The sequence below is a fragment of the Schistocerca gregaria genome, chromosome 2, assembly GCF_023897955.1.
Source record: "Schistocerca gregaria isolate iqSchGreg1 chromosome 2, iqSchGreg1.2, whole genome shotgun sequence".
Classification (NCBI taxonomy): domain Eukaryota; kingdom Metazoa; phylum Arthropoda; class Insecta; order Orthoptera; family Acrididae; genus Schistocerca; species Schistocerca gregaria.
Window position 1 is genome coordinate 819,544,326 of NC_064921.1, and position 22,637 is coordinate 819,566,962.

General features: G+C 42.4%; 2 protein-coding genes and 1 pseudogene across 3 annotated transcripts in view; 2 read left to right on the top strand and 1 right to left on the bottom strand.

Annotated features, from left to right (window-relative positions):
* LOC126335151 (rab3 GTPase-activating protein catalytic subunit) overlaps positions 1-22,637 on the top strand; it is a 471,879-nt gene that overhangs the window by 160,547 nt on the left and 288,695 nt on the right. The window lies entirely within an intron of this gene.
* The window catches only part of LOC126335152 (TLR4 interactor with leucine rich repeats), a 300,800-nt gene that overhangs the window by 69,340 nt on the left and 208,823 nt on the right, over positions 1-22,637 (bottom strand). The gene's annotated exons all lie outside the window — the stretch shown is intronic.
* Positions 12,502-12,619, top strand: LOC126337145 (5S ribosomal RNA; annotated as a pseudogene).

The window sequence follows — 22,637 nt, forward strand, 5'->3', positions numbered from 1 at the left end:
TAGTTTCACTGACTCGTTTCCTAATATAATTCCCCTACCCAAGCATGATTTAATTCCATTACACTACTTCTTCTTTCGTTGATACATACTACAGCTTCTATTAATTTCGTGGCTTTGTTCTTTCAGCAGATCTGGTCGGCTGATCCAGTTAACTTACTAGTAACTCGTAGTTTCCGATTAGCGCACTCCCTCTAGTTTTCTCTGGGGCTGCCTTAGGGTGCCATGAGCAACTATCCTGAGTACCTGAAATCGTAAATCACAAAGCACTCCTTTGTATCTAGAAGGTAGCACAAAGCTCTTCGAATTATGGTATTTTTCCAATTCAGAAATGAAGTAATTGATTAAAACTGTTACTTGTAACGGCTGGTGTCGTTTTGGGATAAATTTCATTAAGGTGTTTCTCTTTCAGTCGTCTGGACCATATATTTAAACCCATACTGAGTGCTAATCGACCATGGTTGTTTTCAAAACATGAAGTGTTATTTCGGAGAGCGCTATCAATCACAAATTTTTGATGACTTACGTAGATTCTTTTATAAAGCAATAGGTTTCGAGCCGTAAACCTGATCTTAACACTAAAATGACGATACAAAAAAGTTTGTTAACTGCGTATATACATTAAAGTTGTGTTTTACAATCGTGGCATGTGCTGTGGCCTTCCGTCGGAGAAAGAGGATAACGTAATATCCATTTTTGTTGGGTCTGAGGTTCGTATAAAGTTTTTTCAATGATCACTGATTTTTTTTCATATGAAATGACTGTCTTTTATGCTGTGTACAGTTACATTCATTGCCGTCGTTCCTTGAATCATGTTAACCATTATTAAATTAACTTGCAAAGAGCGTTTAAAACACAAAATCACAATCAGCTCTAATGTGCACACTTAATGGAAGAGCCAGAAAATCGACATGTTGCAGGAAATGGAAATATTCATCCGTTGTCTAACGTGGAAGAACGAGATCCTAAACGAAATTACAGATTTCAAGAACGCACATTTCTTTGCAAACTTCAGTTCAGTACTGTTAAAGCAGAAAATACATAGCGATTAAGAATATATACGCATCTGTGTTCCAGCAGCAATATCCTTGTAATTCTTTAAGTTAATTTTTATACTGTCGTTATTAACGTCAAATTGTGAGTTTCTCTTATTCAAATGAATATTTCGTCGACTAATACGAGAGATGCATCAACAAAGTGTGCGGAAGACATTGTAAGTGACAGATAACAACAGGATCAACATGTCGATAGTTAAGTTGAAGCAAGCTTTCTTTCGACAGCCACCTTCTTTCTGTCGCACATTAGAGTTGGTTGTGGTGACGTGTATTAACTGTCCTCTGTAAATTTGTAAACAGTAACAAGATCCAAGGAGCCATAGCAATGGAGGTAAGTGAACACATCGTAAGATGACAGCCGTTTCATATGAACACAGAGAATGATTAATTAAAAAAGTTTTTTATGTGAATAGCAGACTAACAAACGAAGTAAATATTCTCTCATAGTAGATTATTCTTATCTTTCTTCTCAAGATGGATACAGCAAATGCAAGACTTACAAAGAACAACTTTAGTATCTACGTGAACTTCTAACAGATGTCATTTCGATTGCCTCTGCAGTCTCAAGATGTGTTTAGTACCTCGAAACATGTTCCTGAGTTAAGCAATTCAAGTATGTCAACAAAAATTAATGACTGGTAGCTATCTCTGAAAAATCTTCTATTTCGAAGCTAATTTTTAAGTTTACTCTTATTCTTTACGCTACTGATTACGCAAATGAATGCGTCTGGCGAAGTAAAAGTAGTTGGAAAAAACTTTAAAATTGTGCGCGCAGAGCAGACAAACATAAAGCAAAATAACGATCTTTGGTAATTTTACAACAGTGTTCGTGGTTATTTCGTTAATGAGCATATTAAAATCTCACCGAGCAAGCAGTTGCAGATTAAATCCATACAAAACGAAGAACTTTTGACGCGCGTGGTCACTTACGTCTTAATTTTCGTCATAATTTCATGCTGTAGGCTACTTATGTACCTCTGAAGAATAATCACGATGCTGCGCTTGTCCCAGAAAATGAAACACCTTGCTTAAGAATCAAAAGAAAGCAACTACCATGCGGTGATTCCTATCAGCTGTTTTTGTTTCAGCGCATAACACAGCATTTGGGGTAAAGCGTCTTCGCTTTGACGTAACAGACTGTCGTAATAGGTTAAAAGAGCGTTAAACATGATAAACTTAAATTATTTTTGTAGCTAGTAATGAAACGTTCTTGAGGATACCGGATTTTTAGACAGTTGAACAATACTTGAACTGTCTGTCAGTCAGCGTGTGAAAAACATTCCATACTCATTTCGTTAACTGCATAGAGATAATGGAAAATTTCGCGGAATGCGCACTGGCTGTTGCAGCAACTGTGCGCCACGACTACTTCATTGCGAAAAGATTAATGTTCGCATCGTTCCATCACGCTTGATGTCTGTTCGTTCAGGATACAAATAACATTTCAAAATATAAATGACAGCTAATAGCTACTGCATTCTACTTAATACGTAACGAATGTCGATAAACAGCGGCGAATAAGCACCGGAAGACTTTCCGCAAATTGCTGAGTTGTTATTTCTCAGACTGTTGGAGTTCGTCAAGATGCCGTAACAAAAATAAAGTCATCATACTACTTCTGTTATTCGTTCGGGTCATGTTAATATGGTTTGTAGCAGTTTTGCCACAACAGTTACTTTCTCTGCATACAATTTTACTGCTTCCTTATTTTCAGTACAGTTTTCGTTAATGCGTATCACACTCAGTATTACTGAAACAATGGATTGAAAGCGGTTTGTTCAGAACCAACCCGTTTTTTTTTTATCCCGTAGTACCGTGACAGTATTTAGTAATGCCTTTCAAGATAGATGCAGCTTTAGAAACGTATGTGTCGCAAAATTACAAACGTCGACTCTCAGTGAATGTATTGTTGTTAATGCTATTGTCGTTTTCAGTCCGAAGGCTGGTTTCATGGAATTCTCCATGCTGTCTGCTCCGTGCAAGCCTCTTCATCTCTGCACAACGATTGCAATCTGCATCCATTTCATCTTCTTTAATTCAAGCCATGGTCTCCCTCTACAATTTTTGCTTCCCCACACTTCTTTCCGTTGTCAAATTAACAATCCCAGGTGCTTCAGGATGGTACCTATCAACCGATATCTGTGCTATAACTTATTTTCTCTGTAATTTGATTCAGTAAGTCTTAATAAGTTACCCGTTCTCCCCATCTAATCTTTAGCATTCTTCTGTAGCACCACATTTCGATAATTCTTGTTGCAACTGTTTATCGCCCATGTTTGACTTCAGTACTAAGCTACAGTCCACGTAAATAACTTCTGAAAAGACAGCTTCACACATTTACATTCGAAGTTAACAAATTTCCCTGTTTGGGAAACGCTTTTATTGCTGTTGCCAACCCGCATTTTATATCCTGTCTATTTCGAGCATGGTCTGTTATTTTTCTGCCCAAACAACAAAACACTTCTTCTGCTTTAGTGTCTCGTCTCCTAATCTTATTCCCAGAGCTTCACCTGATTTAATTTGACTACATTCCAGTACCCTTGCCTTACTTTTATTGAGGTTCGTCATGTAACCTCTTTCCAAGATCGTCCATTCCGATCAGTGATCTTACAAGTCCTGTGCCATTTCTGATAAAATTACGATGTCAACAGCAAACTTAAAAGTTTTTATTTATTCTTCCTGAACTGTGATTCCCTTTCCCGACTTCTCCTTGATTTCGTTTCCTACTTGGTGATTGTACAGTTTGAATAACATTGGGAAGAGACTACAAATCTGTCTCATTCCCTTCTTAACTACGTCTTCCCTTTCATGTACTTCGCCTCTTACAAATGTAGTCTAATTTTTGTACTAGTCATAGACAACCTCCTTTTGCTTCCTGTACTTTATCCCGACTACCTTTAGAATTTCATAGACTGTATTTCAGTGAACGTTATTAAACGGAGTATCTAAAGCTACGAAAGCTGGCTGTTTTTCTCAATCTGTCTTCTTAGATAAGTCATAGGCTCATTATTTCCTTACGTCGATTGGTCATTCACTAGCTCTTAATTGAGTATGTAATGCAAGAGAACCATCGAAAACTAATCGGAAGCCTCACAGTATTGCAAACGAGTTCGCCATTTAAACCGAACAGTCACCAGTTTGGCGCGAGTTGTTGTAAATGGTGATGAGGTGATCTTTAGCACTTTAGCACTGATGTATTTACAAGCAATAAAAACACACACACAGAAAAAAGCTTTCACATATTTTAACCGTTTTATTAGTCTAATCGTCGGATAAAGTGGAAAGTAGGTTCCATTTCTCGAAAAGCAGTCGTGAAAGGGCTATTCGTAGACGGAGACGGGAGATTATGAATTCATCCTGTATCTGTGAGCGGGAGGAGGAACACCACGAGTAGCTCAGTGTTTACATAATCTTCACTTTGTTGTCCCACCGGCTCTTCTTCCTCATATTGTTTGAATCCCTGGATCAACATGGAGGGAAATTGCACTCTCTTCAGCCTTTACAGTCCTCCTTTGCTGTTGTACCAGCTTAAGGAAAATGCTTTAATCACACGGTCCCTAGTTCTTAGCCATATCCTGCTCTTGCTGTTGAGGCACATAAGGGGACGCTCAATCTCTTCAGCTGTTTCTTCTGCCGGGTGTATCTTGGTGATCACCCTAAAGAGAACCGGAGCAGGTGAGAAACTATTTGCCGGTCAGGGTGGCCGAGCTGCTCTAGGCGCTACAGTCTGGAACCGCGCGACTGCTGCTGTCGCATGTTCGAATCCTGCCTCGGGCTTGGATGTGTGTGATTCCCTTAGATTAGTTAGGTTTAAGTAGTTCTAAGTTCTAGGGGACTGATGACCTCAGAAGTTAAGTCCCATAGTGCTCAGAGCCATTTGAACCTATTTCCTTCGATTGTGCCTCAACCGTGACATGCTTTGGGGTCATGTATACCTCAAACTTGGTAGGCTGAACCAAAAGATATATGCAGAAAAAGCTACCGTGCAGCCAAGGGCGTTCACCTGTTTTGTATTTGATGAAAAAATGCAAAGCTCGTGTAATGTATATAAAATGAAATGATGGCACGGCATCGATGGCCTGTAATCCCCATCTGGGGAAGTTCGACCGTCGAGTTGCAAGTTTTTCCAGTTAACGCCACATTGGTCGACTGGCGTCTCGATGATTATGAATTGATGACGAGGAGAACACAACGTGCAGACCGCGAACGGAGAAAATCTCCGACCCGGCGTGGAATCGAATCCGGGCACGCCGCATAGCAGTTATACGCGCTGACCAATCAGCTAAGGGGGCAGACTTAAATATATTTAGAAACGGAGATCTAAAAAAATCACATTTTGAGTTCTTCCCTCTCCTAAAATTCGTCTAAAATTAAAGAAAAGGCGTGTTGGATGTCAGAAGAAGGAAACTTCGAAGTTTTCGTGAAACATTAATCTTTTTCTCAAGGCTGTTCGTTGCACTAATTTGAGATGGTTTTGTTGCTTGCGGTATATAACTGAAATGTCGCCTCATGGGTGGAGGAGCAACGGTATTGTATGCCCGCGCCCACGGTATGGAATATATTTTGTATCCTTGCCACATGATGGAGATATTATCGTTTTTCGAATGTTGAGCTAGTTACCCTTTTTTTTTTTACCAAGACACTTGTGTTAGTGTACAAACAAACAGATAAAAAAAGGTAGATATGATGCACAGATGTTGTGCTCTCAGTGTAGGGAAAAGGGGGAGGATGCGATGTTAAGAGGGAATTACGGTGATATACGCTACTGTCAAATGACATAATGAGGGAGAGTTTATGACAGCGTCTTTACACAAGAAAACGAAGTTAAGTGCGAGTCGACGTAAAGCACTACTTTCGAAGACTCCGTTTCGCAATGAGAGAAGGAAGAGTACAGTTTAATCTCTCGCAGAACAGTTGAATCTCTCGCAGACGTCAGTCATCAAAGGACCCCTGTGTCTCTAGGCAAGTAAACTGTAGTCTTCTTGAAGAGACCGTTTCACATTTGTTTGGTCTAAGTAATTCACTGACTATATAAACCGCAACGACTGGATCCGGAGTTGAAGACCGAATCCAGTGTATCATTTTGCTAGTCTTCTGCTCGTTAACTGTCACGGGTCGAAGCATACGTTAACTGTAAACATTACTGGGCACTACTTCATGCCCTAATGCGGAAATGAAAGCAACTGGAGTTAACTATAGTGTTTCAGAATAATGGTGCAGAGGTGGATGGCCAGGACTTAATGAGATTTTAAAAAATACAAATGATGACCTTAAGAAATACTTATAGAGTATAATTAACAGTAAAAATTACATTTCAGCTTCAGCGTTACCAATGATATCTAACTAGCGTAAATAAATCTACTGTTTATTGAGTGTTCGAGGGGTCATTACACTGTAGGAAGGAATTTAATAGTATAGCTGTTGAATTTTTTGTTGTATTCCTCCGCAATTTCCTTATTGTTGCTGTGGACTAACATGTAGGATTCCCGTCTTACTTTCTCCTCTTTGCGTGCAGAATCTTGGAGTTCTCAGAATGCATTCTCGCGATGAGAATTTCCGTGAGAATTTTCCGCCGCGGATCACGCATCAGAGCACCATAATTGCAAAAGCAACTAAATGTATCGTACTCTGCCCACATCGCTGACTTTCTCCTCGTTTTCTTTTGTGCGGAAGCTCTACGCCGGAGTAGATGCTGTTTCCACCCAGCTGTGCTTTTCGGCTGCCAAAAGAAACTGGAATGTCACGTGGTCCTTAAAAGAAACGCTTGCATTGCAAATGCTGAAGCATAGGAAGAGCGCCACTGTAAAATTGTAGCAATGAGTTCCGTTGCTCGTTAGCGTAGCGATCGTGCGTGGCTGCCAGGGAGTCGTCGTAGATCAACCATATACAGATTTGCTCATAGTCTGAAGACTTCGGGAGAAGTCTTGGGACAGTTAAGACACAGAAAAAGTAACATTTTTTTTGTAAACAAGGGAGTAAAATCCATGCGAACGTTACTGTGCCTCATATTGTTGCAGAAAAGTAGTTCGTAGAACTGTTCACGGTACAGTAGTAGTATCTCTTTCACACACAGGATGAAGCAGAATTCCACCGACAAACTTTCAGAGATACTCAGGTATACCTTCTGAGTATTTTGGTACCCACCAAGTTAGCCGAGAGCACTAATGTGCTGCTTCCTGGACTCGAGTAGGCACGCCTGCCACGGATCTAATCCGCCTGGCGGATTACCGACGAGGGTCGGTGTGCCGGCCAGTCTGGATGTGATTTTTAGGAGGTTTTCCACATCCTGCTAGGTGAATACCGGGCTGGTCCCCATGACCCGCAGACATCTGAACACGATCGCACTATTCCATGGATTACACTAGACGCAGACAGCTGGGGGTACACTGATTCCGTCCTGGGAGGTACGAGGTGGCAACAGGAAGGGCATCCGTGCACCACTCTGCCACTAACAACGCCAAATATGATGATGCCCTTCTGAGTATTTTGGTACGAAAAGGACCTACGGTCTCTGACGGCTCGTTACAGAGCTATTACATCTGCAGCTGGACCGACGACAGCCACAACACAGTATTTTTGGTACTTTTTGAGAACATTTATCGCGGAGAACAGCGGTTTGTTTTAGTACTTTAAAATGACCGCTAGAAACCTTTATTTTTGTGGTCAACTGCAACTGACATCGTGGAGTTTGTAACGCCTGCTCCGTTCTCCGCCACCGCCTACCGTCATGGTATGAGGTCTGAAGACAGTCAGTAACTGACCGAAACTGGTAACCGCAAAAATAACTTTTCTTGCGGCCTAAACTGTTCATGTTCATTGTACAGTATTTTTCCGTCTAAGGGTTCATCTGTTACTCTTTTTTTGTGCGTCATATGTTTTGGTTATCGCCTATAACAGACTTATTTACTGCTGTGAAGATATTTTCACAGAAACAAGATTGATTACCGTAGCAGACTGATTAAATCATAATCACATTAGTACTTTCTAACGAGCCGCCAGCGGTGGTGGGTCTCTCAAACATACCTACTCAAAAAGTATCCCTGAACAACACCTGCAGGTTTGTCGGTGAAGTTCTGGTGCATCCTGTGTTAACATCTACACCTACATGATTACTCTACAGTTCACAGTTAAGGGCCCAGCAGAGGGTTCATAGAACCACCTTTAAGCTACGTCTCTACCATTCCACTCTCGAACAGCGCTCGGGAAAAACGAACACTTAAACATTTTCGTGCGAGCTCAGATTTCTCTTATTTTATTGTGATGATCGTTTCTTCCTATGTAGGTGTAGATTAGTATCAACGCTTTGTCAGTACTTGTTGTCTTAATGTTACTATGCTACCCTGTTGAAGAGAACGTTACGGAATAACTGAGGTAGAGCAAAAGTAATATCTGACCTGCCCCAGAGAAGCGTAATAACATGTCTGATGTTTCCCATATAGATGAATGATTTACAAGATACGGTCAGCAGCAATTGCAGACATTTAGCGGCCGATAGTAAGGACATACGAAAAGATGTAGATAAAATTTCTAGTGTGTGTAATGAATAGCAGCTGTCTTTTAATATGGATAAATGCAAGGTAATACCTCAAGTAAAGAGAAAGAACTTGACAGTATCTGGTTACAAGGTAATCTGCGAACGTCTGGAATGCGTAACACAATTTTAATATTTATCGCCGGCCGAAGTGACTGTGCGGTTCTAGGCGCTGCAGTCTGGAGCCGAGCGACCGCTACGGTCGCAGGTTCGAATCCTGCCTCGGGCATGGACGTGTGTGATATCCTTAGGTTAGTTAGGTTTAATTAGTTCTAAGTTCTAGGCGACTGATGACCTCAGAAGTTAAGTCGCATAGTGCTCAGAGCCATTTGAGCCAATATTTATAGGTAATACAAAGAATCTATGTGGATGTAGGGCAACATACGATATCAGTAGTAGAGGAGAAGAATGAAAGAGTGCAATTTGTTAGCAGGGTTGCGACGGAGTACATTGCATCGGCACTGCCTGGAAAAAAATATTAAGCTCCCAGGGGGAGAGGGAAATGAAACTTTCTTGGTTTGACTGGGTGTGTGATGTTGTTACAGTGATTACAAAATCGAGTTACATTTACGAAGAAGTTGTCAGCATCAGCCCATTTCACCTCTCTGGCCTGCATGCACGCACTGATGATGAGGTTGGGTTAGGTGTCATAAAGCCGCTGTATCGTCTGCTGAGGAAGATGGTTCACAATTGCTGTAACTGCTCCTAGATATGCTGTGTAATGGCTTTGGGACGTAGTTGATGTCTAAGATGGTCCCACGTACGCTCTATCGGGGACGAAAAATGGCTCTGAGCACTATGGGACTTAACATCTGAGGTCATCGGTCGCCTAGAACTTGGAACTACTTAAACCTAACTAACCTAAGGATATCACACACATCCGTGCCCGAGACAGGGTTCGAACCTGTGACAGTAGCGGTCGCGTGGTTCCAGACTGTAGCGCCTAGAACCACACGGCCACACTGGCCGGCTATCGGGGACGAATCTACATATCCGGCTGTCCACGGGAGTACCTCAACGTCACGCAGATACTTCATAAACACAGGTTCTATGCGTGGCCGAGCATTGCCCTCTCGAAAAACGGCTCCCAGATACTGTCGCAATGGAGGCAACACATGAGGATCACGATGTCCGTGACGTACTGTTGTGCCGGTATGGTCCTCTCTGTCGGCATCAGCCGTGACCTTGAAGTCGTACCCGATGGAGCTCCAGATCCACACCATGACGGCAGGAGTAACAGTGCTGTGCCTCTTCGAAACATTGGAAGAACGGAATCTGTTCCCAGGTTGCCACCATGCTGGCCGACGATGATCGTCCAGGGTCGTGAAGAACAGAGAGCCATCGCTCAACACATTGCGACGACATTCATCAGCAGTACGTGCTTCACGGTGACGGTACTACTCCAAACACGGCCGTTCGTGTTGTGCTGTTAACGACAGCCTACGAATGGGACGGTAGCTCCCGAATCCGACTGCTGATGATCTACGACCAACAGTGCGGAATGACACAGAATGTTGCAGGGAGTCCGTTGCTTGTTCTCGGATAGCAGACGCTGATGTCAAAGGGCTACGGTGCGCTTGGTACACAATACAGTGATCCTTCCTTGTGGTCGTAAGACGTGGTCGAGTGGAATTTTGACGACGAGTCTGCCTGCCCTCGCATTCCCATGCAGTCCAGTATCAATCAAGTGTCACATCAGAATGCCCCACAAATCTGGATATTTCCCACTACTCGACTCGCCGCCCAAATGGACATCCTGCGGTGACGCCCGTCTGGTGCTGGTAACGCTGTCTCACATCAATGCCCATCGACTCCCGCGTCTTCACAGTGCTCACTCAACATCTGTCGCATCGTACAGGGATATAGCCTACCAGGCGTGGTAACGATAATAAACTGGAACAACACTAGTGCATCCCGGTAGCCGTTCTACCTCTCACAGAAAATTGCAGCTCTAATCATTTACATGTTGTGTACGTCTACGAACTTCATTCCAAACCGACAGTGTCATCTGGGTGCTTTACTTTTTTGTCAGACAGTGTATAAAGAAAATCGGTGCAACAGTGACCAATACTGGAGTATTGCTGAAGCATTTGGAGAGATAATCAAGCAGACACTACAATAGACAATAGACATTAGAGGTCAAAAGGATTTAGAGATTGGCTGCTAGCGTCGTAACAGGTGGGCATAGTAAATACGAAAGTGTTGCAGGGATCTTTGGAAGACAGGCGAAACACTGTTGCCTGAATTCATAGAACCTGTATTCGCGGAAGACGGTCCGATAATTTTGCTGGCGCCTTAGTATATGTCGCGCAGGTATCATGAGATTAAAACCTCCTTTATACGATCAACTTCCTTGTCTCAGTTGACTACTCCAGACAAGTCAGTCTACTGCAGCGCCTCTAGAGTTTTATTCTTGCACTGAGTCTCGTCTGTTTCGAGTTGTCGTTGTCACCGTTTACACCTCAGTGTCAAAACTGCGTGTTTTGCGAGAGCTGTTTTCCGTGGGGTTTGACATATGAACGGTGGAAGTGGAAATTTATTTGAGGGACTACCCGTGTTCACGAAAAAGTCGAAATATATTAACTAAATTTGGGGACAGACAATGATAATAGACACAATGTCAAAAATATATACTCTGCTGAAAACTGAAGGAATAGCAGAAGAGTCGTCCAGACATTTCAAAACATGTACATTCATTTCCTGGAGAAAATGCATATACTTCCAAACGCGTCAGGAATATAACTTCGATAATATCGATTGTACATCTACATCTACATCTACATGACTACTCTGCAATTCACATTTAAGTGCTTGGCAGAGGGTTCATCGAACCACAATCATACTATCTCTCTACTATTCCACTCCCGAACAGCGAGCGGGAAAAACGAACACCTAAACCTTTCTGTTCGAGCTCTGATTTCTCTTATTTTATTTTGATGATCATTCCTTCCTATGTAGGTTGGGCTCAACAAAATATTTTCGCATTCGGAAGAGAAAGTTGGTGACTGATTGTACTTGGTAGCCACCGCCGACTGCAATATTAACGGCATCTGACATTGTCTTTCTTTCATGCCGTTACAATTGTAGGACTTTCTAATGTGTAATTGAAAGAAAAATTTCCGTTCGGCGAGTTGTGAAGCCTCAGAACCTTTTTTTAGGTATATTTACTTCCTTTCTTCTAAGAGCATTATACCAGAGATGATGCTCCAAAACAAGAATATGATCTGTTAAATTCGCTGATATGTTGTTGTTTTGATCTTCGCACCGAAGACCCGTTTCATGCATCTATCCACTCTAGTCTATCGTAGCCGATAATTACGTAGTCAGTCAGATTCATAGTTGGCCAACGTTAATCAAGAAGTTAACTTCGTTAATCGGTAATCCGTTACTAAAATAGTTAACTTTGTTAAACGTTAAAGCGTTACTTTAAAGGAGATTTATCGGAAGTTAATTTTCAGTCGTTAACTCGTAATAGTAAACATTATGCTGTGGGTGCAGTGATGAGCAAGTGAATCAAACGTATTACTGTCACTCACTTAAAAAAGTTGTTGTTAGGGAAATTCAGGTTGGACGTCGAGGACATAAAGGAACCATGTTTGTAACAGAAAAGTTTATTATGCGTTGGTCCACACCAGCTTGAGATACACCGCTGCCAATTGCTGCAATACCAAAAGACTCGCGAATGTTAATCTGTCGTGTTCTTTTAACCGGATCACTACTGGCATCGCTGTCGATATCTGAATGGCCAAGTTTCATTTCGTTTCTTTTTCGGTTTCCTCATGCAGACGCTGCCGTCACTGTTTCTTAAAACTGTACATACCGCGATTCATATGCCCTCCCTGTGTGTTGTTTCAAATTATTAAGGGTCGAAGTGTGAGCCCTAATAGTTGATTTTTCTAGGCAAGCGCAGTTTACAATGCCAACGGCTTCGCCGCAGTGATGACACCGGTTCCCGTCAGATCACCGAAGTTAAGCGCTGTCGGGCTGGGCTAGCATTTGGATGGGCGACCATCCGGTCTGCCGAGCGCTGTTGGCAAGTGGGCTGCACTCGCCCCTTGTGAAGCAAACTTAGGAGCTACTTGATTGAGAAGTAGCGGCTCCGGTCTCGGAAACTGACATACGACCGGGAGAGCGGTGTGTTGACCACATACCCCTCCACATCCGCATCCAGTGACGCCTATCGGCTGAGGAGGAGACGGCGGCCGGTCGGTGCCATTGGAGTTTCATGGCCTGTTCAGGAGGAGTTTTTTGGTTTCAGCAGTTTACAATAGAAAAGTATTTGTTCTCCCTATCTGGATACAAAATTAACGTAATCCCTTAAATGTGGCGCCGACCAGTGTTGCTGAGCGATTCTAGGCGCTTCAGTCTGGAACCGCGCGACCGCTACGGTCGCAGATTCGAATCCTGCCTCGGGCATGGATGTGTGTGATGTCCTCAGGTTAGTTAGGTTTATGTAGTTCTGAGTTCTAGGGGACTGATGACCTCAGATGTTAAGTCCCATAGTACTCAGAGCCATTTGAACCATTTTGAACCTTAAATGCGGCCACGGATTGACAGGTCGTATCGGATTCTATGATCTAGCGTCCCCAGTCGATCCACTAACAAATAGTAGTACTTAACGCGCACTCAGTAAACAAAGAAAAATAAACAGCCAACGCCTAGTTAATCTCGCTCACGCTCGACGACTGTTTACATCAATCACGCGCACCCCTACGTAGGAACATGCCTACATGACCCGAACTTGTCAGAAGATGATTTCCACAGGTGGCGCGACGAAATTTTTGCCATAAAAACTAGATACCTAATTAACGATTAACTGACTGATAGGAAGTCAACGGACGTTGAAAAGTCCGGTAACATCTTTTTAAAATTTACTGAAATGTTAATCCATTACTCGAAAAGTTAACTTTGTTAATTAACTATTAACGGTCTTGTGCTCAGCTATTCTCAGATGTTAAAAAAGGGAAAACTACCATAGCCAAAAAGAACCTCAGAGACATGAGGTTGCAGCCGGGTATAGAAACATAGCAGCAGTTGGGCGTAGCAAGGTCGACGAGTACGCCGGACATACGGATTACTCAAAGTCGTGATATGCACTGATTAACTGGAACGGTTTTTCAGGTTGCTTTTTTTTTTTTTAGTGCGTTAAAGATATCGCAAGGTAAGGCGTATTGGCGTGTCTGGGAGCACGCCCTTGGCCTGCCAAGGCGAAATATCGTTACTCAACGCTTACATAATGAACGGCTGCTTTCAGCCAAGTCTTGTTCCGTAATCTTATACTAATCGTTATTAGAGATTTTAAAAGCGCGGAATGTCCGCTTTTGTGTTCTTACCGCTGAACGGTTGATGCTGAGGGAATTAGATTAGGAAATGAGACACTTAAAGTAGTAAAGGCGTTTTGCTGTTTCGGGAGCAAAATAACTGATGATGGTCGAAGTAGAGTGGATATAAAATGTTGGCTGGCAATGGCAAGGAAAGCGTTTCTGAAGAAGAGAAATTTGTTAACATCGCGTATAGATTTAAGTGTCAGGAAGACATTTCTGAAAGTATTTGTATGGAGTGTAGCCATGTATGGAAGGGAAACATGGGCGATAAATAGTTTGGACAAGAAGAGAATAGAAGCTTTCGAAACGTGGTGCTACAGAAGAATGCTGAAGATTAGATGGGTAGATCAAATAACTAATGAGGAAGTATTGAATAGGATAGGGGAGAAGAGAAGTTTGCGGCACAACTTGACCAGAAGAAGGGATCGGTTGGTAGGAGATGTTCTGAGGCATCAAGGGATCACCAATTTGGTATTGGAGGGCAGCGTGGAGGGTAAAAATCGTAGAGGTAGACCAAGAGATGAATACACTAAGCAGATTCAGAAGGATGTAGGCTGCAGTAGGTATTGGGAGATGAAGAAGCTTGCACAGGATAGAGTAGCATGGAGAGCTGCATCAAACCAGTCTCAGGACTGAAGACCGCAACAACAACAACAACACCGCTGAACGATGGTGTCTGATACCAGTTGGAAGATGACTTCTGGTGGACGGCGTGCAAAAAAACAGTACAGATATAGACTCCCAACGTCCGGACGGAAGTGCTTCTACGAGTAGAGGATTTGTTTTCATGCCGTTGTTTTAGGCGAGTTCTATGTATATTAACTGGGATAAATTATAAATTTTATTAGAGTAAATAAAACAGAAATGTCTGTGAGGGCTGTAGACGAATAGGAGTTCCAAACGCTCCTTAAAGCCACTACTTAAAACTAAACAACAACAGAAAGAAAAAGATAGTTGAGGCGATCCCAATGGAGTGACAATGTGGCTTTAATGAAATAGTCTTTAACGTCCTGCCGCCGTTAAATTCAGAATTCAGCCATTTTCTGTGGATCAGTGTCACAGTCTGGTGTGATTCTCAAATCCTACTGTTCGAGTTTCTCTAGCGGAAAAAAGATGGCAGTTAACTCCTTTCACTCAACTGTCTGCACGCGATCATCCAATGAGAGAGGTCAGTGCAGTTACGCGAAGCTGGGATAATCTTGCGTGAAACGTCGAACTTCAGATGAAGATTCCGCCCGACAATGTCCGTGTCTACTTTCGCTCATGAGAACAAATGTCATCAACCAGAAGATTTGTTTCGGAACACCATAGTGCTTTACTAGACTTTGTTAAATTGGAAGTGATATGCCGTTGATTTCTACCGACCTGTAGACTGAGTTATCCAGCCAGATGTGGGAGGATCTATAGTTCGATGTCGACTCCGAATCGCGGAGAAACCCGGCATTTTTCACATCAGCAATCATTGCCAGTAATGAAAGAAGTGATAAGTAGCAGGGTTGCACAAGGTATCAGACCAGTGACTGACACCAGCTTATTGCATATCAACAGTCGCAACAGGTATCCAGCCAGCACAATGACCTAGAACATCTTGTTGTACATCAGCAGTAACAGCGGGTATCGAACCAGTACAGTGACTGATGCCAACTTATTATACATCAACTGTTCATGGATAAGTATTTATTTCACCAGGATCGATTTTTATGAATGAATATAAAGTTCGACGCTTACTACTGTAATGGACCTCGGGAAGAATCCCTGGTTATACAGTTATTAACGTGATTATATCTTCATGCATTCTGTGGGAAGCATACGTATCGATCGAGAACATTCGTTGACTTCTTTCTGAAATAGGTTCCTGGTATTTTAGATGATCTACGGCTTCTCTCTTTGAGTAACTCTCAGATCTCATTTTTCAGAATGTCTCTTACGTTGAGTCGAACAAGCCAGTGAGCGTCCCATCGCCATTTTCTTCGTAAGTTCAGTGTTTCTCTTTAGTTCAGCCTGATTGATTACACACACTTATGCAGTATTCCAGTGTAGCCACTGGATTCACATTCGGCATCCTTTGAGAGCATGTGGTCTATTTCATTCTCCATCCTTACATATCGCGAGCTTGTGCTCCGTCTCTAATGATTTCGTTGTCGACGGGACGTTAAACCCCTATCTTCCTTTCTTCCAGCATGTGTAAGAAACATGTTTTATAAACAGTCTCGTTTGTAGACAAACATGATAGCGGATGTCCTGTGTTGTAGTCGACAGAGAGAAAAGCTGTTACAAAACCTTTGTCGGTGTATTGGAGCAACTTCTATGAAGTTGTTGTTGTTGTTGTTGTTGTTGTTGTGGTCTTTAGTCCGAAGACTGGTTTGATGCAATTTCCCAAGCTAGTTCATCCTGCGCAAGCGTTTTAGTCCCTAACCACAACAAACTACGTGCATTTGAACCTAGTTTGTTTAGCCAGTCTTTGGCGTCCCTCTACAATATTTACCCCCATTCAGCCCATCATTACCAAAGTGAAGATTCCTTCTGCTTCAGACTCTGTCCTCTCAAAAGATCGCCTTCTTTTAGTGACATTGTGCCATAATTTTTTTGTCCCCTTTCGATTCATTACCACCCCATTAGATACCCGATGAGTGTGTATAAAATGCCTCTAAATTAATCGCATAAATTGTGACAAGTCTACAAGAATTGTTATGAAATAAGTTCTTATCTGCACTCATTATGTACATACAGGGTGACAATTAATGGACAACATGAAATAAAATCATCGTAACCTCTGAACAATTGTGTTAGGACGTTGAAACTGCACGGTTGGCCGCTGGTCATGATGGGAATTTGTATCCGCAGTATGGTTTCATTTAGCGACGAAATCCTCTTTCATTTGGGGGACTGAGAATCTGCATTTCGCGATGGAGAAATCTCTGTACCCTCAGCGAGTGACTGTGTGGTGTGCAATGTCCAGTCTCACATTAATGGGTGTGGATATTCCTTGATGGCATGGCGACTACCGAACGGTACGTGAAGGCTTTGGAAGACGATTTCATCCCCATTATCCAAAGTGGCCGTGATTCCGACAAGATGTAGATCATGCAAGAAGGAGCGCGACACCATCGAAGCAGGAGGGTGTTTGATGTCCGAGGAGCACTTTTGGGACCGCATTCTGGCTATGGGGTAACCACAGGTCACTGGCCTAGGCCTCGATTAGCCGCCATAGTCTCCGGTTCTGAATACATGCGACTCCTTTTTGTTGGTCTATATTAAAGGCAAAGTGTACGGCAATAACCCGAAAACCATTGCTGACCTGAAAACAGCCATTGAGGAGGTCGTCGACAGCATCGACGTCCCGACACATCAGCGGCTCATGCAGAATTTCGCTGTTCGTCTGCGATACATCATCGCCATGATGGCAGGCCTATCGAACATGTCATAACCTAAATACGAATATCTGTAGTGACGTTTACATGTTGAAGGAATTGTGTGCAAGCTGTAGTTTGTAACTAATTTACGTTCTTTTTCCATATAGTTCGATAACTGTCACCCTTTACCTGTAATTCCCTTAACCCAACCTTAGATATATCGAGCTTCATCTGTGTTGTAGTGGCTTGGTTACATATTTACGTGTTAACAATAGCTTCTTTGTTATTTCAAATTGTATCTGTGCAAAGCAGAAACGTTGTTTTGTAAACTGTCTGTTACATTTGACCCTGATTTTGATCCGCGAATTTTCGCTGGTGAAAGTTGAGCCTAGTTGACGGCGATATAATTTGGGATTAATCCATCATTTTGATTTGGAGCTCCTTGTATTGGCCGCGTTTGCAGTTAAAATTGTTGGCTGTGAGATCCGCCAGTTATGCAAAACACACTTTTTCTCAATACCCAAACATGTTTTCTCATCAACATCGTTTGGTTGCAGATGACAAGCTACCTGTAGTAAATAAACACACGAGTGATCCAGAAAATTCATGCACGCCAAATGTAAAGGTATTTACGAAAAGAAACGATCTGTTGTTTGAACACATAATTTTATAATCATTTAACAAGAATATTCACATTGAAGAATAAATAAAAACGAAAACCCACTGATGATGGTACAGTGGTGCCGAAACATGTTTCGGTACTGAGAAAAACGGTGTTTTGAATAACTGGCGGACCTCACATCCAACAATCTGGGATTAATGTTTATACAACGCAGATTTCCGAGTTAAGTTTGATCTTGGGTCATTTTCTGTGTTAATCTAAGATCCAGTGTTTTCCATACAATCGGCCCTCACAGTACTTTGACACTGGACACTGCAGGGAGGGTCAACGGTAGGAGCCGTCCAGTAGGTCTGATACGTGGAAGAACGTCGACCGCGCTCAGCCGATGAATGTGGTAGTGAGCCAACGATTTCCGGCGACAGCGCCTGAGCCGTACAGTAACGGCTTAACGGGCCAGCCAGTCGGCTAGCAGAGTGTAGGCGCGGCTGGCTGGCCACACGGCTACACACGGTGTGCCGCGGCGCGGTATGCGTGCCGGCGCGGCGGCCGTAACGGGACGGCTGCTGCTCGCTGTCTGGGTCAAGGCCTCGCCAGGTGGCGCGACCGCGGTGGCTCACCGTGCCCGCCACCTGCCTGCCTCAGGGCTTCGTATACACGGTGTCCCAGGGGGAACGGACAGTGTTCAGTAATACGACAGGAATGCTCGTTTGACGCAAATACTCGTATGTACCAGGGTAATCCCAAAAGTAAGGTCTCCTACTTTTTTATAAATACATAGACGTGTTTATTTCTAAATGCTTTACATCAGTTTACAGCTTGAACATTAAGCTATTTTTAGATATAATCACCATTCCTGTCGATGCATTGTTGTAGACGCCGTGGCAGTTTTTGTGTGCCCATGTCATACCAGCTCGCCGCCATGCTGTTTAGAAAGTTATGAACCTGTTTCTTTCACCTCGTCGTCGGAGCTGAATCGCTGGGACCACAATTAACGCTGACAGATACTGTGAGACTCTGAAAAATCTCAAACGGGCAATCCAGAACCGGAGAAGAAGAATGTTGAGCTAGGGCGTACAGGAACATAATCACCCACCTACCCACCCTATAGTTCTGACTTGGCGCCCAGTGACTATCACCTGTTCCCCAGGTTAAAAGAACTTTGGTCGGAAAGCGATTCAGCTCCGACAACGAGGTGAAAGAAAGAGGTTCGTAACTTTCTGAACAGCGTGGCAGCGAGCTGGTATGACATGGGCATACAAAAACTTCCACAGCGTCTACAAAAATGCATCGACAGAAATTGTGATTATGTCGAAAAATAGCTAAATGTTCGAGCTGTAAACTGATGTAAACCATTGTAGAAATAAACAGCTCTATGTACTTATAAAAAAAAAAAACAGGAGACCTTACTTTTGGGATTTCCCTCATGTATATATGCCCTATTCCGATTCGTTCCCGAGATAGGAAACATTTAATGTAAATTTATTTTTGGGTTACTGAAACTCATGAATAAGTTGTATCTGCCTAACCGCTTTGATGTTTTGTTCTAGCCCAGTCTACCTAGATTCTTTCAACCTCTTTGCGCGCGGTGCCATACTGATATAGGAACAGGAGCGGACCCAAAAATTGAACTCAGTGGGACAACTTTGTAATTTCTCCCCAGTCACAAAAATGTTCTATCTTTACAACATTGTTTCAACTGTTGATCTTATTGCATTATATTTTCCTGGAGACATATTCAGTCTCAACTTTATCTTCGATAAGGATAGAGGCTGAAGTAATGAGTTATTTGGCAGATGTGTTAGGCAGTACACCACTCTGGCATTGTGGCTAACACAGCTACACCGATTACTCTAGTCCAATGCCTTTCAATGCTGAGATGTGAATTGCAGTTTGTGTTAGGGAGGGCATTGGACTAGGGTATGTGTCTAGCTGTGTTAGCCGCAATGCCAGGGTGGTGTAGTGGACAATACATCTGCCTAGTTAGCAGAAGACCCGGGTCCAAACCCGAGCCTTGGCACAAATTTTAGTTCATTTCTTCACCTTCTGTCCTAATCAGAGGTTGTTTGAATTGTACAGCACAATTTTTTGCATTCTGTTCAAGTATGATTCGAAGCCGTAGATTCCACAAATAACAATGTACATTAAATGTGCTCTATACTGGAAACAATTTGGAAAAGGGCCTGTGTCGATATGGATTTTTTTTGCTTCACATGAACATTTCTGTCTTATCCCTGAATGTTGATCATTCCTCCTCGGACACTTTGTACACAGATCAGCTGTTTGTCGTAACATTATGGGAATCGTCGATGGCGAAGTTACCAGAGACAGAACACCATCTCGGACATGCCACAGATCAGAGGGCCTTTGCTCGCATGGACCATAAGTGATTTATCACAACCTACAACAGGTAGTTCGGCAGGTGTTTTAATCCCACGAATACATAGAGGAGGCATTAGTTAATTAATTAATTAGTTTACACAGCTATTTCTGTAGTACCAAACTGAGGGGCCAAACTCTATGCTCATCGTACGAGTCAATACATGAAATTAATATCCAGAAAAGGTAATAATAAATAAAAGTTCGCACAATTCTGTGCAGACGATAAGCTGCTTGATTATATATTAGCATAATCAACAATATACCACGTAATTTGCTTAATTTTTTTCCAGTAAGTCCTCGACAATATAGGAGGAGTGAGCCATGAGAAAAGTGTTCAATTTAAACTTGAAAATGCGAAGTTTGCGGCTAAGATTTTTCAGTTCTTATGGCAGTTCATGGAAAATGGATGCAGCAGAATACTGTACGCTTTTCACTCAAGAGTCGAAGAGGTGCCATTCAACTGCAGATTGAATTTGTGCCTAATGTTAGTTAACGATGTGAAAACTAATTGCTAGGAATAAGCTCATATTGTTAACAATAAATCGACATTAAAGAAAATATGTATTGAGAGCCCAATGTCAGAATTCCCAGACTACTGAACAGGAGTCGACAAGAGGTTCACGAACTTAATTCACATATTGCCCGAACTGTGCCTTTCTGAACCAGAACAAACCCCACTACGAATCGGAAGAGTTACCCCAGAATATAATGGCGTAGGTCATAAGCGAATGAAAGTAAGAAAAGTAGACTAATATTCACGTTGGGCTATCACTTAGTGCAGATACTGTTCTAATTGTAAATATAGCAGCATCCAGTTTTTGAGCAATTTCTTGAACATGATCTTTTCGTGACAGAACGTATAGGATTTCGCAGAGTCACAAATCATATGCCGATTCTGTGTAATCATAATGACAGATTTATCTTAAATTGGTTAGAAACGATAAAAAATGAATCTTGCTGTGATTTAGTGTCAGTTTATTTTCTAGGGAGCAAAACTTAGGTCTGGAGGTGCACTGTTTGATCCACTGCGTAAATTGCACTCAAAATTCTTCACTACCAGGCTACTGTCGTGAGCAGACAGAAATATTTTAGAACCACCTGTCACATTAGAGGGCATATCTATACATACAACAAACAGCGTTGGTCCCAGCGTTGACCACTGAGACACCCCCTCCTCTATTTATCTTTGCCCACATCAGACGCCACTCTCAGCCGTTCCCATTACTGTGGAGAATGACCTTTAGCTGTCCATTCTTCAAGTATAAGAGGAACCGATTTTGAGCTACTCCTGGTGTTGTTTAATGGTCCAACTTGTGCAGTAATATTTTGCGATCAGTACAAATAACGCCTTAGTTAAAGGAAAGAAGACTCCTTATCTCCGTAACTTTTTTGCTTAAGCCGTCCTATGCCTCACAGAGAAAAGAAAATGTAGCATTTTAGTTGTTAAACCACTTCTAAAACCAAAATTGAGTTTGACTGCAAATTATGGGAACCGAAATGATCAAATAAGTTTATTTGGACAGCCTTTCCAGTAACTTTTGCAGACACCAAGGACATAGAAATAGGTCGAACGTTGTTGATATTATGCCTTTGCCCTTTTCTTGTAAAGCGAATACTTTAATCATTCAGAAGAGTACTCATTGGCATACTAATACGTACAGTAAGTGTTGCAGTGCTGGATGTGTCTGGAAGGCTGCAGTGTGGCTTATGAAACAAACCGCGTAGGCAGAGTCCGGTTCCAGGCCCTTCCACCACGCAACACGCTGACTCAGTTGCCTGAAATCTTGTTCCTCCCTCGGCTGAGTCATACCTCGGTGGTACTGTAATCTGCAGTGCTGCGATTTTCATCGTCTAATCTCACCTGACGCTCGCTGACAAATTTACTGATGCACTAAGGTTTAGAGGCGAGCCAGTGAAAGAGTGGATAGCTCTGACAGTTAGCTCAAAACAAGTATTCGTGCTTTATATATGACATCATATTTCGAAAACGTATGAACTATATTACGTACTTCAAAGCTGCAAAATGAATGCGCACTGTTTCATAAGTGTTCAGTCGGTGTAAACATACATCATCTCCTTCCAGCACACTTAAAAACATTCTTATGACGTCCAATATTTAGTTGGATGTTCTGTATCGCCTTTCGGTTAAGGACGTTCGACAATCATCGATATTTACAAAATATGGGCGTTGAGTGTTTAAACACCGATGTTTTAAGATCGACACTTGAAGTCTTTGAGACATCGTAACAACGATGTTACACCAAAAAATCGACCTTCCATGTTGACAAAAAGCCGGGCTACGTATTACCACTATCATTAATATCATCGTCATTTAAATGAATATTCTGTCATAACGACTTCATTACAGTTGTTAAA